General features: G+C 44.2%; 1 protein-coding gene and 1 pseudogene across 2 annotated transcripts in view; one reads left to right on the forward strand and one right to left on the reverse strand.

The window, feature by feature from the left end:
- Positions 1-17,915, forward strand: part of TULP4 (TUB like protein 4) — a 322,532-nt gene that overhangs the window by 108,720 nt on the left and 195,897 nt on the right. The gene's annotated exons all lie outside the window — the stretch shown is intronic.
- LOC142494033 (U2 spliceosomal RNA) lies at positions 17,459-17,630 on the reverse strand (annotated as a pseudogene).

The following is a 17,915-nucleotide window of genomic DNA, read 5'->3' on the forward strand; positions in this document are numbered from 1 at the left end:
TGGTCCGAAAACCCATCTAATTGGGGTTACTTGGTTCACAGAAAAAAAGAAAATGCAGTAGAAGCGGACTGCATTGCAATTACTTCTGCGAATTACATTTTTTTCTTCTTCATCTTTTAATCAGGATAATATGCAGGGTTTGAACAAAAAAGTGTAACCGGGCGCTCCTAATAATAGTGCAACGTGTCTATATACACAAACAGTGAACTTCAGTGAAAGCAAGTCTTAAATAAATAAGTTGTGAACTCAAAGTGAACAAGTGTTATCACATGTGAATATAATGTGGAAAAATCCAATACATATAAAACCAGATGTACACCAACAATAGTGCAAGTGATCATGTGATAAACAATGTAAAGCAGCTCAAGATAAAACCTCGGTAGACCGTTCCAGGGTCTGTACGAATCTTGTCTTTGTTCCACGTGAGGGGAGCGCAGAGTGTTCACAGCATATATGAAAAAATTAATTAAAAAGACCATAGTGTGACCAGTATAATAAAGTGAATAATTCAATAAAGGTGATATTCTTCCACTCACAGATTCCTCCTCGTATTTAAAGCATGTTAGAGACTCATTCTCTCTCTATCTGGAGCTGCGGTGACGCAAATCAATAAGGGGTCTTCCCAGGGTAGTGAAATGCAGACATGTCCATCAAGTTCAGACGACAGATACTTTAACCTATATTTGTACATATATAGTATATTGATCCAGAGGAAGGAAAAGAAAAAACCCAGTGAAATATCTTCTAAGGATCTCTCATAAGGGGAAAAATAAATTCCTTCCAGACTCAAAATAACGCCACTCAAATTACTCCCTGGATAAATATCCTTCCCATGTTTGCTTATTTGGTATATCCCTGTATACCGTTTCTTTCTAAAAAGATGTCCAACTTTTTCTTGAAGAGATCTATTGTATCTGCCATCACAGTCTCCATGGGTAATGAATTCCACATTTTACCTGTCCTTACTGTAAAGCAGGGGTGCGCAAACTGGGAAGTGCGAGATTTTTTTGAGGGGGGCGCGATACTTACAGAGGTCCAGCACTCTTCCCCAAAGCATTTCAATTAAATGCCGGGGAGCGCGCAAGGCCTCTGTAACTTACTTACCTTGGCTTCGGGCGACACATCGCCATGGCAACATGTCAAATGAAGCTGCGGGCTCACGTGACGCCACATGTCTCCGCAGCATCATTTGACGCCAATTCCTAGGTAAGGGGGGGGGGGCGCGAGCACTTGGGCTGAGTAGGCAGGGGGACGCAGCGCAGAAAGCTTGCGCACCCCTGCTGTAAAGAACCCTCGGGTAACTAAGAGGATGTTATAACTCGTTCAATAGTCTTACAACAGTTTATCTTTGTGAGCCTGGATGTATTTTTTTGTAGCAAGAGTTGGTTAATGTGCAGTTCCTTTAAATATTAATTGTATCACGTAGTTCTGCTCAACTGAGAATTCAAGTCTGCCTTTTGAAGCTTCTTTGTCTTCTTTTATTCGTGTCTGTGGGAATATAATTTAAGCAAACCTTCTTCGGTTGTAAATTTGGCTTCAAAATGACCACGAATGAAATAAAACTGTCAAGTCGAAGCTGTATCCTTTTTCATTCCTTTGTCTGAGAGACACACAAATCATTAAAGTAAGTGACAGAGCTACTGAAAAGCAGCAACCTCTTGTTACATGATTTACAAGATACAGAGGTGTACGTGCACCTTCCTTTCTTTCAGCTGATTAAGCAAAATAATCAGACCTTTACTCTCCAATGCTGGTGGATGAAAACACATACCATTGTTTATAAGGGATAGAAGTATGAATTTGAATAGAAATTGTGGCATACTGTAGCAGTATTGTAGTGTTCTTGAGGCTGTATTTACGAGTTCATTCTCAGCTTCTTAACACTTGCCCTGTATGACCCTGTACAAGTCACTATATCTGCATTGACCCCAGGCACGAAAAATATGACTGCATGCTCTTTGGCTATTATTCAGCTATGTTCAATGCTGTGTTCACGATGTATCTCTATTTAAAATAATAAATACAAATAGCACTTTTGGTGCATTTGCATGTCTTAGACAGGTCTACAACCCTGTCATTCCACATTATTGCTAAGTAAACCGTGCTTCCACTGCAGCAAGGGATTCTGGGTAATGACATGCAAATGAGCACAGTGTGTCACTCATCAATTCTTGTCCATGTTAATATGGACCCTTATAAGCATATGCTTGTCGTATTAAACAGTTTATCAGCATAACCTGGGTTAAAGAAGTGCATATGCATAGCCAGTAAACCTACTCTCAGACATCTGTTTCGGCCTTTTGGGTCTCATCAGTGTGAGGTTGGTTGCTGGCTATACAACGCGAAGCTGGTACATGGGTATAATCAGACATGAAATAAGTTACATGTACAGTAAATGCACCACAAGTGGTATTTTATTTACTGGACGGTGGATGTTTTTTGACATTTTTGTTACCCACCATAACTTTTTTTAATGTCTGAAATTATAAAGTAATGTTTTTTTATATACATTTTCCAAGTGTTTAATAAAGATATATCAATATAATATTACTAGCAGACATTGTGTAACCCTAACAAACACTGATGTAGCTCAGTGGTTAGAGATGTTTTAAAAAAAAAAGAGCATCGTCTGATGCAAATTCACATCTTAGACGCCATAAAACTCTGGATACCAATATTGTCGGGTTCTAAAGGGAAGGTAACTTTGATTAGATTTGAGGTTTAAAATTGTTGTTTTGTAGGCATTTTCTCTGTAAATAGAACTGTGAAAATGTAGTTAAACTAATTTAAAGAAAAATGAAAATATATCACACTCCATGATATACAGGCATACCCCGCATTAACGTACGCAATGGGACCGGAGCATGTATGTAAAGCGAAAATGTACTTAAAGTGAAGCACTACCTTTTTCCCACTTATCGATGCATGTCCTGTACTGCAATCGTTATATACGTGCATAACTGATGTAAATAATGCATTTGTAACAGGCTCTATAGTCTGCCCGCTTGTGCACAGCTTCGGTACAGGTAGGAAGTTGGTATTGCTGTTCAGGACGTGCTGACCGACGCATGCGTGAGCTGCCGTTTGCCTATTGGGCGATATGTACTTACTCGTGAGTGTACTTAAAGTGAGTGTCCTTAAACCGGGGTATGTCTGTACAGTACTATAGTATATGAAGAGGGGACTTATCACAAGAAATGTAGAAATTGTACTTTTTCTCTACTCCCCTTCATTACAAAAGTTTTTCTCTGTGTTGCGCCAATACAAATTTTGCTGTGTTAAACATTTAAGTGTAATGTATTCTTTTAATTATTTATTTTGAATTAACTACCTATTTTAAGGCAGGGTCATAATATAAGAGAACTCAAGTAAGTATAGTCATTTAAAGGCTTTGAATTAAGACTTTATATTGCACAAGTGGATCTTATATACATGTGCAGTATATGATTATTTTAAAGCAGCAATGACCCTCCAAATAATGTTTTTTGCATTACCTGAACCATGTGGTATCCCACAGCTTGATTTTACCTCTGGGACATTTACTGTTGGAAATATTCTTCTCCATTTGGGTTTATGATAATATAGAATACAATACAATGACTAGTGGATTTTCCAGCCCTGTGAGTGTCTGTGTCTGTATGTACAGTATATATAAATATATGTATTTGTATGTGTGTGTGTGTATATATTTATATATAGCCATGGCTGGTCTAGACTATCTTTCTGCCTTCCTGTCAGCTACAGACAGTGACAGGATACCCTGTGGAGTTTCTAGTTAATTAGAGTTTCTAGTTAAGCCTGGTCTGAATAGTCAGGAAGTGACTACAGAGATGCTGCCATGCTGCCAGAGAGACACTGCTGAAAGTGATAGAGAGCATGGAGGTGCAGTGACAGAGCTGTGTGTGGGAGAAGGGTCTGAGATCCATCATGGATGCAGCCTCAGGTGGAGTGAGAGGAGTTCGGCTGCTGAGAAATGCATCTAAAGGAAAGAAAAGTTTGTATACAGAGACAGAGATGAAAATGAAGACAGTGATAAGTAAAATGAAGAAAAAGTCAGCAGAGAGCAGAGCCAGGAAACTGGAAGAGGCCATGAGCAGTGAGCCAGATGAGGCACCTGAGAGCCCCAATCGCCAGGCACAGGGGCTGAGCAGCTCTCTGGAGAGAGGCCCAGAGATCTACCTGAGAGAGGAGAACAAAGATGACACTGTATGTAACCCCCGCAGTGTCCGCAGGATCCAATACTACTCCCCAGGGAGCAGCAGCTGCAGCACAGGGTGGGTCTCCCAAACACAGACCCCTGAGGCCTGCAGAGCAGAAATGGAGTCTGAGCAAGGAAGGAGAGAAGCAAGTAACAGCAGCTCACACAGCTGCGCATGGAGTCTCAGGTACAGACAATGTGTGTGTGTGTGTGTGTGTGTGTGTGTGTAATTAGTGAGTCCTCACTATCCGAGAGCAGTCTGTGGGATGCAAACATTGATGAGCTGACACTATTAGAGAGTAGTCTGTGTGGTGCAAACACTGAGGAGCTGGCAGTATCAGAGCGTAAACTTAAAGTGATTTGTTACCGGCGCTAACCACACCCAATCTGTGATAAAATAGTGCACAAAATTAAAATTCAAAATAAAATGTGTCAAGGTGATCACTGATCAAATTCTCAACCTTCCAGGAATGTGTACAGATTCCTTTCAATAGTAGCTTGTCCGGGATGGGAAGGGAGCGAAGATAGCAGGGATACACCATGAAAAAAATAAAATAAATGCATACAATAGTGTAATAAGTTCTTTTCAATCTGGATAAAACATGTATGTCTTGGCTCTATAGCAATGCCTACTTACAGCAGGTCAAAAGGTAAAAAGCATTGATCTACACAGCAGGTAGAAAGGTGTCAGGATCTTCAGGAACAACAGCCCAGGTTTACAGCATAAGAAATCAGCACCTCAGCTCAGACGTCAGTAGATGTGAGTGGATCAGAGACATGCAAAAGAAAGGCAGACCATAGTGTCGATCGTGCATAAAATTTATATAAACAAACAACAAATTTTAGGAATTGTACTCACATTGTGTACATAATCATAGTTCACATAAGGCTTTACTTGAGGCAAATGGAGTGCTGGTTCAGTGTGGAGCAGCTCACCGGGGATCTTCTCCTTAGACTCACAACAGACCGGGTGGGAGATGGCGTCTGACGTCACATCCGCTGTTGGGGTGACGGCATCCGGTCTTGGAGGCAAACGGTGGGGGAACTCAGCAACTCTGAAGCCTTCAGTAGAAAGAGCAGCTGCAGCAATGAAAGTGGCTCTACGCGTTTCGTCGTACTAGACAACTTCCTCAGGAGCAATGAATAATTCTCAAATGAGTTGTGGGTTTATATATACTAAACAATTGAACAAATAAGCAATTAACCAATTTAATATAACAATTATATAATTGAAAATTTAAAAGATACACTGGTTCTCCAATAAATAGGTACATAACTCAGTGTTCAAAAAACGGCGCAGTGTTAATACAAATAGGCATTTAAAACAACATCTAAGTAAATAAAATATCTAAGTAAATAAAATTCAGGATCTAATCATGATAATATTCTAGGTATTTTATAGGGAGCCATAACTAATTGGTTCTTATGTACTCACAGAGCAAAAAACAAGGGAGAGAGAGGGGAGAAGAATATAAGAGTGAATTAGTAACATATTAGTAACATATTAAGATTGATTAAAATATACACTTATATGTATCAAAAGTAATAAAAATATAAATATACATAAAATATATATAAATATAAAAAAAAACCTTTGTTCATTTAGTAAGTGACCCAATATTGATAATAAAAGGCACCTGACATATAGCTAATGTTGGTGGGAGAGGTCGCAGAAAGGATATACAGAGATAAGGGGCCCGAGCAGACCGTGCATTAGATAAGAAATGGGATAATCTCAAATTCTGCATTAAGCCCATTTGGCATTAATGTTTTTAATTTGTGTATCCAATACATCTCACGTCTGCTCAGATCTACATCTCTGCTGCGACCCCTCCAGTGTTGTCGCACATGCTCAATGGCAATGAATTTTAGTCCTTTAGTATTGGAATTGTGGTAGTTAGCAAAATGTTTGGACACACTATGCGTTAGTATGCTTCTCCTAATATTGCTGAGGTGTTCTACAATACGTGTTCTGATGGCTCTTTTAGTTTTTCCCACGGATCAGAGAGTAGCCAGACTGCAGCAAACACTGCAGAGCTGGCACTATCAAAGAGCAGCCAGAGTGCTGCAAACACAACAAGAGTGGCACTATCAGAGAGGAGCCAGAGTGATGAAATCACTGAACCTGCACAAGAGCCAGAAAACAGCACCAAGAAAGCACAATCTGTGTACAGTGCGGGGGAGGGAGTAATGAGAGGAGCGGCAGCTGTTGCCTATGCAGCCTCAGGGAGCTTGAACACTGCAGAGGAGATTCCTGCCACAGATGGAGCAGCCTTCAGCAGTGGAGGAGAGTGGCCACAACCAGCCACAGAGGGAGCAGCCTGCAGCAGTGGAGGAGAGAGGTCACAACTAGCCACAGATGGTGCAGCACAGAGGAGCAACCCAGGAGAAGCTGGAGAGAGTGTAGGGAGAGCAGAAGGCAGGTAGAGCATGGGGTCTACATGAAGAGGTGCCGGCACAGGGTTCAGCAGTTACCCCTAGTTTCCAAGCCCCACAGACAAGCGGATAAATGGGGTGAGACTGCGATATAAAGGTACTGGTGAAATTCCTGATAAGAGTTTATTGGCAGAGACCTTCTGAAAAATCTATGGGGTTTCAGGCCTCAGACATTTTTGCCTTTATACACACCCCAGGTAGCAGGGAGTATGATGTAAGTTTTAAAAGGGGTGATCTGTTAGATGCTTTTTGGCATAGATTTGAGGACTTGAAACTCACAGACCCGTGGAAAGATTTTGTGGTCATTCCTGTGAGTCGTCCAGCAACTAAAATAGTGACTATTATTTTTCGCAATGAGGCTGTTGCTAAGCAGGACATTATATATTGGTTACAGAGACAATGCACTTAACTTTCTGACTTGGAAAAAATAGAGGAGATCTGGGAAGGAGGTGGGTGTGGACGGGGGGCTGGAGGTGTAAAGTAAAACTGCGGGAGAAATATGGGATTGCTCATCATCTCCCAAATTCCCTCTGTAATGGGGGGGGACAGGGGGTCTGTTTCTACAGTGGCCAGCCCAGACTTTGCTTAAAATGTGGATCTAACAGACATTTCAGTGCAAGTTGTGCCAAAATTAGGTGCAGTCAGTGTGGGGTACTGGGGCATAACCATTCTGTCTGTCCTAATGTTGTGTTGTGTAATTTGTGCGGGGGACAGAGTCATTCGTTTAGGGAGTGTCCTGATGCAGCGCACAATAATGCCCCCCAGGATAGCGAGACAGCCCTAACAGAGGAGGCCCCTGTATTGGAGGACACCCATGTATTTGTTCAACCCTCATCTTTGTTTCCAGATACTGGGATAAATGCATATGGAAATAGATCTCCAGAGTCTTGTGAGGCACCTGGTAATAAAGAGAGTACTGGTATGGAGATATCCTCAAAGCAGGAGGGTGAGCAGGAGCCAACAGGGCAAGAGGGAAGCAGCATCTAACAGGGGCAGGATGGGAGTATGTAGCTTAACGAATAAAAATGGCCAGGGGCAAAAGCCACCATGTGGAGATATCGGTGATCCCCACCTTAAATGCTTTTGATGCACTGGCCTGGGGGGGACATTATGAAGGAGGGAGAAACACCAGAAGCCCCCATAAGTGAGGGAGAGGAGGAGCAAATAGAAGATACTATGAGAAAAAAGATGTATCTGCCCACTGACCCCAAGCAGCCTATTCAGGTGACACTGTGAAGAGTAACAGTATTAGGTCTAACATTCCCTCTGTTATTGCAGAGTGGGACAATGTAACTATTTGATATTTTGCATTTGTGTATTTTTTTTCTCCCTTTGGTGTAGAATGTAATATTTGATGTTTTTGTATTGTATATATGTTGCCTGTATTTCAACAAATAAAATTGCTGAAAGTGACACAGAGAAAGAGACAGTTTTTCCCCAGAGAAGGGGGGGGGGGGGGAGATAGAAGTGCTCCCCAGCTGCGGAAGCTGGTGCAAAGACGGTGCCGTGTGCAAAGACGGTGTAGATTGTTGCATATGCCAGGGCATGTTTTGAGGGTGGGAACCAGCATAGCTGGCCATCCAGCTAGTGAATGCGAAAGCTACGGTGTAGTTAGCTTTCCCTAAAGGGAATACAGTAGGTGTTTATTTTCTATTATTTGGGTTTTCTTAAAGGGACGGTGGGCTTGTTGCTATATAATTTAATCCCTGTAAATAAACCCCTGCATAGAAAATACGGTGTTTCCGTCCTTAAATTGGGATAGAAGAGACTGCAACGTGGTGCGGGCATCTCTCTCTCTCTCTCTCTCTCTCTCTCTCTCTCTCTCTCTCTGATTTGTCAACCACTGTATATATGTGTGTGTGTGTGTGTGTGTGTGTGTGTGTGTGTGTGTGTGTGTGTGTGTGTGTGTGTGTATGTATGTATGTATGTATATGTGTGTGTGTCTATATATGTGTGTATCTATAAATATATATATTTGTGTTTCTGTATGTATATTTAAATATACATATGTGTGTATGTCTCTGTATGTATATGTGTTTCCTAGGACCCAACAGCAAGGAAGAGGCAGCGCACACACGGTAGTCCAATATCAGTGTATTGCAAAAAGCTGGCACAGTCACCGACGTTTCGGTCCTTCAAACAGGACCTTTCTCAAGGAAGTGCCATCTGCCAACAGTAACTATATACAGTATATATATATATATATATATATATTATATATATAGGCAATACGATACCGCACGTGGACGAATATCAGACAAAGGTCCCGTTTGAGGACCGAAACATTGGATATGATGTTTTGTTGAATAATACAGTATTTTTGATATTCATTTGGAGTGATATTCGTCCGCGTGCGGTATCGTATTGCCTATTTATTTGTACAAGATTTGCACCCATTTTTTCTATTCAGACGGAGTGCCTATGGTTCTTTATTACTATATATATATTGTGACAAACGGCTTACTCCGGGGCTCCGCCGTCTGTCCGGGACTGTTAGAACACGGTCTTTTAGGGTAGGTTAAATGATGAGACGTCACGTACTGTTCCTTTAAACAGGCTATGCCTGGTTTATTCAGTCCCAGGCACTGAGACTGCCACAGTTTAAACAGAAAACAAAGCCAAACAAAAAAAGCTGCTCGTCTGAGCGATAACTTAAACTTAGATGTCCCTGACTCAGAGTTGGAAGTGGCTTGTCCACTTCCACCAACAAAATAAGTACCTTTGCAGTCTTTAGACAAACTAACAGAATGAATGAAGCGATTTGGGAAAGAGGCTTTCTCACCCCTCTGCAGTTCAGCAGCCTTCCAGGCTCTTGGGCGGGGCTCAGAGGAAACAGGAAACAGGTCTTATATACCTGAACTCTAATCAGCATGACAGGTGACAGAAAACAGGCAGCAGACAAACTGTGGAATGGAGTGCCTGTACCACGAGGCTGCCCTGTTCAGCTTAGACAGGACAGAAACTGTTCAGTATCCTTGGAGCCCTGTATATGGAGTTTATTACCAACCCCTGGTTTCTGTCACATATCCTCCCCCCCAGCTCAGACCTCGAGGGGTGAGCGACCATGGATATTAGGGAGTGCATCCTTGACAACCCGTCGGCATTGCCATGTTTGTGCCCCGACCTGTGTTCCACAGAAAATTTAAAGGGCTGTAGGCTTAGGAACCACCTGGTCACCCTAGCGTTCTTCTCCCTATTTTGACACATCCAGGTAAGGGGTGCATGATCTGTGACCAATCGGAACTTTCTCCCCAACAGATAATACTTGAGTGTCTCTACAGCCCACTTTATTGCGAGACACTCTTTCTCGACTATGGAGTAATTTTTCTCCTGGGGATTTAGTTTCCTACTTAAATAAAGGATGGGGTGCTCCTCCCCTTGAGACTCCTGGGAGAGTACCGCCCCCAGCCCTACCTCAGATGCGTCGGTTTGGACTACGAACTCTTTGGAGAAGTCAGGTGTGACCAACACTGGTTGGGCACAGAGAGCTTCTTTCAGGCTTCTAAAGGCCTGTTCGGCTTCGGGGGACCACTTTACCATTAGCGGTCCTCTTGCTTTTGTGAGGTCGGTTAGTGGGGTTGCCTTAGTTGCAAAATTGGGAATAAACCTCCTATAGTAGCCAATTAACCCCAAAAAGGTCCTTACTTGTTTTTTTGTGACTGGCCTTGGCCAATTTTGTATCGCCTCTACTTTGAGTGTTTGTGGTTTGAGTAACCCTCTACCAATAGAATACCCCAGATACTTGGCCTCCTCCAGACCAATAGTGCATTTAGCGGGGTTAGCAGTTAGTCCAGCAGACCGAACTGCGTCGAGCACAGCTTGGACCTTTGGAAGGTGGGACTGCCAATCTTCACTATGGATTACCACATCATCCAGGTAGGCGGCAGCGTACCGAACATGTGGTTTTAAAATTTTATCCATCATTCTTTGGAATGTGGCGGGAGCTCCATGTAAGCCAAAAGGCAGCACCTTATATTGAAAGAGGCCGTCTGGGGTTGAGAAGGCTGTTTTTTCTTTTGCCCTTTCTGTGAGGGGAACCTGCCAGTACCCTTTTGTTAGGTCTAGGGTTGTGAGATATCGGGCTTTGCCCAGTCTCTCTACAAGTTCATCCACCCTGGGCATAGGATAAGTATCAAATTTTGACACCGCGTTTAGTTTCCGGTAGTCATTACAAAACCTTGTTGTACCGTCTGGCTTTGGGACTAAAACTATAGGGCTGTTCCACCCACTTTGGGATTCCTCAATTACGCCTAGTTTTAGCATTTTTTTAACCTCTAAACTTATAGCCTCTCTCTTGGCCTCTGGGATTCGGTACGGTTTAAGGTTAACTCGGACCCCCGGTTCAGAGACTATGTCATGTTTAATTACGTTAGTTTTACCTGGCTGTGTAGAGAAGATTTCTTTGTTCCTTCTCACTAAACTCTGGACCTCTCGTTTCTGATGAACAGACAGGGTTTCAGCTATGCTAACCTCTGGGTCAGTTTCTTGATTCTCTGACGGACCTGGGGGTACTAGGGTTAACAAGACCTCTCTATCTTTCCAGGGCTTGAGTAGGTTTATATGGTAAATTTGCTCAGGTTTCCTCCTACCTGGCTGCCTTACCCTATAATTTACTTCTCCCACTCTTTCCAAAACCTCATATGGCCCATGCCATTTAGCAAGGAATTTACTCTCCACGGTGGGAACCAGAACTAGTACCCTATCACCTGGAAAAAAAATTCTGACCCTAGCACCCTTATTATACGTATTCCTTTGTGCTTCTTGAGCTTTCTCCATGTGTTCCCTCACTATGGGTAGGACTGCAGCAATGCGGTCCTGCATTTGGGCAACATGCTCTATTACACTTCTGTAAGGGGTAACCTCGTGTTCCCAAGTTTCTTTGGCTATATCCAGTAAGCCCCTTGGATGTCGGCCATACAACAGTTCAAACGGGGAGAAGCCTGTGGATGACTGGGGAACTTCCCTAATGGCAAATAACAGGTATGGTAACAAACAGTCCCAGTTTTTCCCATCCTTATCGACCGCCCGGCGTAACATGCTCTTTAAGGTTTTATTGAACCTTTCCACTAAACCATCTGTTTGTGGATGATAGACTGAGGTTCTGAGATGCTTGATTTTTAGGAGTTTACATAGCTCTTTTGTTACTTGGGACATAAATGGTGTTCCCTGGTCAGATAAGATCTCTTTAGGAATTCCGACCCGGGAAAACAGAAGTACTAACTCTTTTGCTATGTTTTTAGCAGAGGTGCTACGTAGGGGAACTGCCTCCGGATATCGGGTAGCATAATCTAATATTACCAATATATGCTGATGTCCCCTAGCAGACTTTATTAGGGGTCCTACTAGATCCATAGCAATCCGGTCAAATGGTACCTCTATTATGGGAAGGGGTACCAATGGGCTGCGGTATGCTTTGAACGGGGCGGTGATCTGACATTCTGGGCATGAGGAACAATAGTTTGTAATTTCTGCCAGAACCCCAGGCCAATAAAAGCTTCGGAGAACCTTTTCTTTTGTCTTTTCCACCCCTAGGTGTCCCCCCAATGGATGACTATGTGCGAGGTGTAATACTACGTTACGGAATGTCCGTGGTACCAACAATTGTTTAGTTGTAACTGATTTTCTTTTATCAACCCGATATACTAGGTCGTTCTCTACCTCGAAGTAGGGGTAAGCAAGTGACCTATCTGGTTGGCCATGAGTACTATTCTGGTCCCGTATATTTCCCCTTGCTACCGCTAATGTGGGGTCCTCCCACTGGGCCTTCTTAAAACTCCCAGGACTGACCTCTAGGTCAGCAAGGGTCTTATCCTGTACTGGGGTGGTAAGTGCCTGATCAACATCTTGATTTGGGGTATTCCCTACCAAAGTAGTGATGGGGAAGGGAATTTCACAGCACTCCTCCTTTTCCCCTTTCTTATTTGGGCCCTCGTCAACCTCCATTTCTGAAAAAGGGAAAGGATTTGTTTCTTCTAACACTTCGTTATGGTCTGCTATTGAACTCTGGGCGCTATTCTGAGCTGGGGACCACATTTTTAGAAAATGGGGAAAGTCGGTCCCTATTAACACATCATGTGCCAGTTTGGGTACAACACCCACCTTGAAATCTAAAGAACCAAATTCTGTTTCAAAAAAAACATCAACAGTGGAATATTCATGATTATCCCCATGTATACAACAAATTGCCACTCTTTGTGAACTGTTTACCTGTTTCTTCTTAATGGGCAATAGGTATTCGGACACTAGTGTGACCATACTCCCAGAGTCAAGAAGTGCCCGAACCCTCTTACCATTAACCTTTACAAATGCCCACAGATGGTTATTCAAGGGGTCCTCTGGGCTAGGGCCCATACATTGGGACAACAGCGAATAAGGTTCCACGCTGTTGCATTGCATGGGCTCATCATTTAGTGGGCAGATTTCTGCTGTGTGGCCCCTCTCATGACAATTTACACATTTAGGTACATAGTCTGTGTCCCACTTAGAGCCTTTTACCGGCTCCCCATGTTGGCTATTGCCCTTAGTGTGCGAACCACTGTTGCTGGAGCGGCGTGAAGGTGGTCGCCGCTCTTCAGCGCCCCTTAACCCCGGTACCCTTTTACCGTCTCTGGAAGAGTCCTGGAACCTCGGATAGTGGGGTTGCTCCACGACTGTGGGTTGCGGGTGCTCTTCTGCTGCACTGTACCTTTCTACAAGGGCCACAAGCTCATCCGCATTGTGGGGGTCACTCCGACTGACCCAACGGCGTAAGGCAGAGGGAAGTTTCCTCAAGAACTGGTCCATGACCAACCGTTCCACGATGTGGCTTGCTGAGTTGATCTCGGGTTGTAGCCACTTCCGGGCGAGGTGGATGAGGTCATACATCTGGCTTCGGGTGGCTTTATCCATCGTGAAGGACCATGCGTGAAACCTTTGGGCACGAACAGCCGTGGTTACGCCGAGGCGGGCGAGGATCTCGAACTTCAATTGTGCATAGACGTTAGCTTCGGCGGGCTCTAGATCAAAGTAAGCCTTCTGGGGTTCGCCGCTTAGGAAGGGTGCGATTAGACCAGCCCACTCAGCTTCTGGCCATCCCTCTCTCTGTGCCGTGCGTTCAAACGTGAGAAGATAGGCTTCCACATCATCCGAGGGTCCCATCTTCTGAAGGTAGTGGCTTGCCCTGGTCATTTTCGGAACTGGGGCTGCCTCTGCCAGTGGAAGGTTACTGATAGTCCCCCTCAGGATCTCGAGTTCCTGCTGTAAGCCCTGAGCGAACCGCTTTTGCTCCTCTCTCAGCAGGCGGTTTGTCTCTTGCTGGTTTGCATTAGTCTCTTGCTGGGCTATTAACAGCTGTCGCTGGGTTTCACTCGCCTGTTGCTGGGCTTCATTCGCGTCTTTCTGGACAGCGACATTGCGTACCAGCGCACTCACCACGTCTTCCATCTTGTTTGGAGAGAGAGAAAAAAAAAACCTTTTTTTTTTAAAAGTTCTTTAACCCCCAGACCTTTCAGTGTTCTGCCCGCATTCTCCACCATATGTGACAAACGGCTTACTCCGGGGCTCCGCCGTCTGTCCGGGACTGTTAGAACACGGTCTTTTAGGGTAGGTTAAATGATGAGACGTCACGTACTGTTCCTTTAAACAGGCTATGCCTGGTTTATTCAGTCCCAGGCACTGAGACTGCCACAGTTTAAACAGAAAACAAAGCCAAACAAAAAGCTGCTCGTCTGAGCGATAACTTAAACTTAGATGTCCCTGACTCAGAGTTGGAAGTGGCTTGTCCACTTCCACCAACAAAATAAGTACCTTTGCAGTCTTTAGACAAACTAACAGAATGAATGAAGCGATTTGGGAAAGAGGCTTTCTCACCCCTCTGCAGTTCAGCAGCCTTCCAGGCTCTTGGGCGGGGCTCAGAGGAAACAGGAAACAGGTCTTATATACCTGAACTCTAATCAGCATGACAGGTGACAGAAAACAGGCAGCAGACAAACTGTGGAATGGAGTGCCTGTACCACGAGGCTGCCCTGTTCAGCTTAGACAGGACAGAAACTGTTCAGTATCCTGGGAGCCCTGTATATGGAGTTTATTACCAACCCCTGGTTTCTGTCACAATATATATATATATATATATATATATATATAATGTATCAGTACTGTGTTAGCCGAGCTACAATAATCAAAAAATAAATAGATGATACCGTTCTGTGGCTAACGAATCCTTCCTGGACCAGCACAGATAACATTCCAATAGACACTGTTTATAGTATAGCTTTTGCTTGCTTCATCCATTGTAACATCGCCGGAAGAAGAGATCAGTGTATTTCGAAAGCTCGCACAAATAAAAGCATTTCGTTAGCCACAGAACGGTATCATCTATTTATTTTTTGATTATATATATATATATATATATATATATATATATATATATATAATGTACCGACAAACTGAGGGAAAACTTACTCCCCCCCCCCAAAAACACTCCCTCACTCCCCCCTTTGCCTCCCCCCACGACTCTTACCTGCGGGGTGGGGTCCTGCGGCGTGGTGCCGCCTTGTCTGTCTTCTTCCCTGCAAATTGACCTTTTCCCCCTGGAGCTCCAGTTAAAATGGCCATGCGGCGTCAAATGGCAACGGGATGCGGTGGCGTGATGTCACGTAACGTCCCATTGCCATGGCAACGTGGCACCATTTTAACTGGAGCTGCATGGGAAAAAGATCAATTTGAAGAGTAAGACGGAGAAGGCTGTGAGACGCCGCCGCATGTAAGCATTCGACAGCGCCCAAAATGCACTCACACATGGCGATCGTGCTAGTGCATTTGTTGAGCCCTGTGTGTGTGTATGTATGTATATACAGCAGGGCCCCGCTTTTCGGCAATCTGCTGATACGGCGGCACTGAGAAGGGGGCCGCCATGTTGGATTTTAAGTCGCGCATGCGCAGACTGCAGTTTGCGCACGCGTAACGTAGTTTGCATGCACAGAGCATAGGTCGCACATGCGCATAAAATTGTCTGACTAATTGTGAGTGCCTAAGAGTATCAACTATTTTGAACATACTACCCTATGTTTTCTTTTCTTTTTCTCTCCCTATCTTTTGTGCCTACTGTAGGTCATTCTTTTATATATATATATATATATATATATATATATATATATATATATATATATATATGCAAATATAGCTGTATGCTCATCTGCATGTCTTAGGCAGGTCTGCAACCCCGCCTTTCCCCATTATCACCCAGCATACAGCACTTCCACTGCAGCAAGGGATTCTGGGAAATGACATGCAAATGAGCACACAGTGTCACTTTTTGCCTCAATAACCATTTTTAACATGGTTCCCTATAGGCTTAAGCTTGCTGCATGGTCACAGCTTTGAGCACAGCCAGGGTTAAGGTGCATACCCAGAAAACCACCCACAGACAGCTGTTTCAACCTTGATGGGTCTCATCAGTGTGGGGTTGATTTTACTGGGATGCAAGAGAGGCTTATGGGATAGGCCAAACCATAATACTGAGTTAAGTTATGGTGAGTAAAAAAAGTGACAAAAACCCTCCACAGGAAAGCAAATATGCAAATATAGCTGTATGCTCATCTGCATGTCTTAGGCAGGTCTGCAACCCCGCCTTTCCCCATTATCACCCAGCATACAGCACTTCCACTGCAGCAAGGGATTCTGGGAAATGACATGCAAATGAGCACACAGTGTCACTTTTTGCCTCAATAACCATTTTTAACATGGTTCCCTATAGGCTTAAGCTTGCTGCATGGTCACAGCTTTGAGCACAGCCAGGGTTAAGGTGCATACCCAGAAAACCACCCACAGACAGCTGTTTCAACCTTGATGGGTCTCATCAGTGTGGGGTTGATTTTACTGGGATGCAAGAGAGGCTTATGGGATAGGCCAAACCATAATACTGAGTTAAGTTATGGTGAGTAAAAAAAGTGACAAAAACCCTCCACAGGAAAGCAAATATGCAAATATAGCTGTATGCTCATCTGCATGTCTTAGGCAGGTCTGCAACCCCGCCTTTCCCCATTATCACCCAGCATACAGCACTTCCACTGCAGCAAGGGATTCTGGGAAATGACATGCAAATGAGCACACAGTGTCACTTTTTGCCTCAATAACCATTTTTAACATGGTTCCCTATAGGCTTAAGCTTGCTGCATGGTCACAGCTTTGAGCACAGCCAGGGTTAAGGTGCATACCCAGAAAACCACCCACAGACTTTTTTTTTTTTTTTTTTTGTAGCCCGGGTGGTGAAAAAGTGATTTCACCTCAAAAACCGTGCTCATGGTCAAGTGAGACCAGGTGCGCAAAACTTGTGACTATAGGCTCCGGAGAGCTGCAAGTCCATGACATGGTCAGTCCTCTTCAGCCACGAGGGCCAGGAAAAGTTCTGATGTTACACCGACGTCGTCATCCGAAGAATCCGACGTCCATCCTGTTCCCTCCTAGTGCAGCAGACGCCGCAGGAGGGTCCAAGTCTTTAGGGCTTTCGGCTCACACCTACTCGCCCACCGCAGTCTTCTCCCGAGGGAATGGCGACCACCGACCAGCACACAGTCTTGCATTCTCCGAAGAAAATTAGGTGACTGATAACCCAAAAAAAACAAACCACAATCCATAGTGCGAGTGCTCCAGTGCGCTGTGTGATGCAGTGCAGGAAGTGCTCAAACGAAACAACAAAAATGGTGTGCACAAGTGCACGCCAGACCCGGAAGCCTGGCGGGTAAAAAAATAATGGCTACCCCTCAGCGGAAGGCAATAAGGGGTGCCAGTGCAGAAAAATGTAGGGGTGTGCAAATTTATCCGTGCAAAAGTCGAAGTGCGTGTGGCAACACTTGACTCCACCAGGTTAACCACTCCTGGGGTGCCGTGATAAAAATAGCCCGGGCTACATATCCGCCTTCTCAGCCCATGACCAGAGGACCAAGTGTAGTCTCTGGAGAATCTGTCCTTCACAGGACAGACACTACACTTGATCTTAGCCAAAAGGCCGAGAAGAAAACCACCCACAGACAGCTGTTTCAACCTTGATGGGTCTCATCAGTGTGGGGTTGATTTTACTGGGATGCAAGAGAGGCTTATGGGATAGGCCAAACCATAATACTGAGTTAAGTTATGGTGAGTAAAAAAAGTGACAAAAACCCTCCACAGGAAAGCAAATATGCAAATATAGCTGTATGCTCATCTGCATGTCTTAGGCAGGTCTGCAACCCCGCCTTTCCCCATTATCACCCAGCATACAGCACTTCCACTGCAGCAAGGGATTCTGGGAAATGACATGCAAATG

Source organism: Ascaphus truei, chromosome 4 (assembly GCF_040206685.1).
Source record: "Ascaphus truei isolate aAscTru1 chromosome 4, aAscTru1.hap1, whole genome shotgun sequence".
Lineage (NCBI taxonomy): Eukaryota > Metazoa > Chordata > Amphibia > Anura > Ascaphidae > Ascaphus > Ascaphus truei.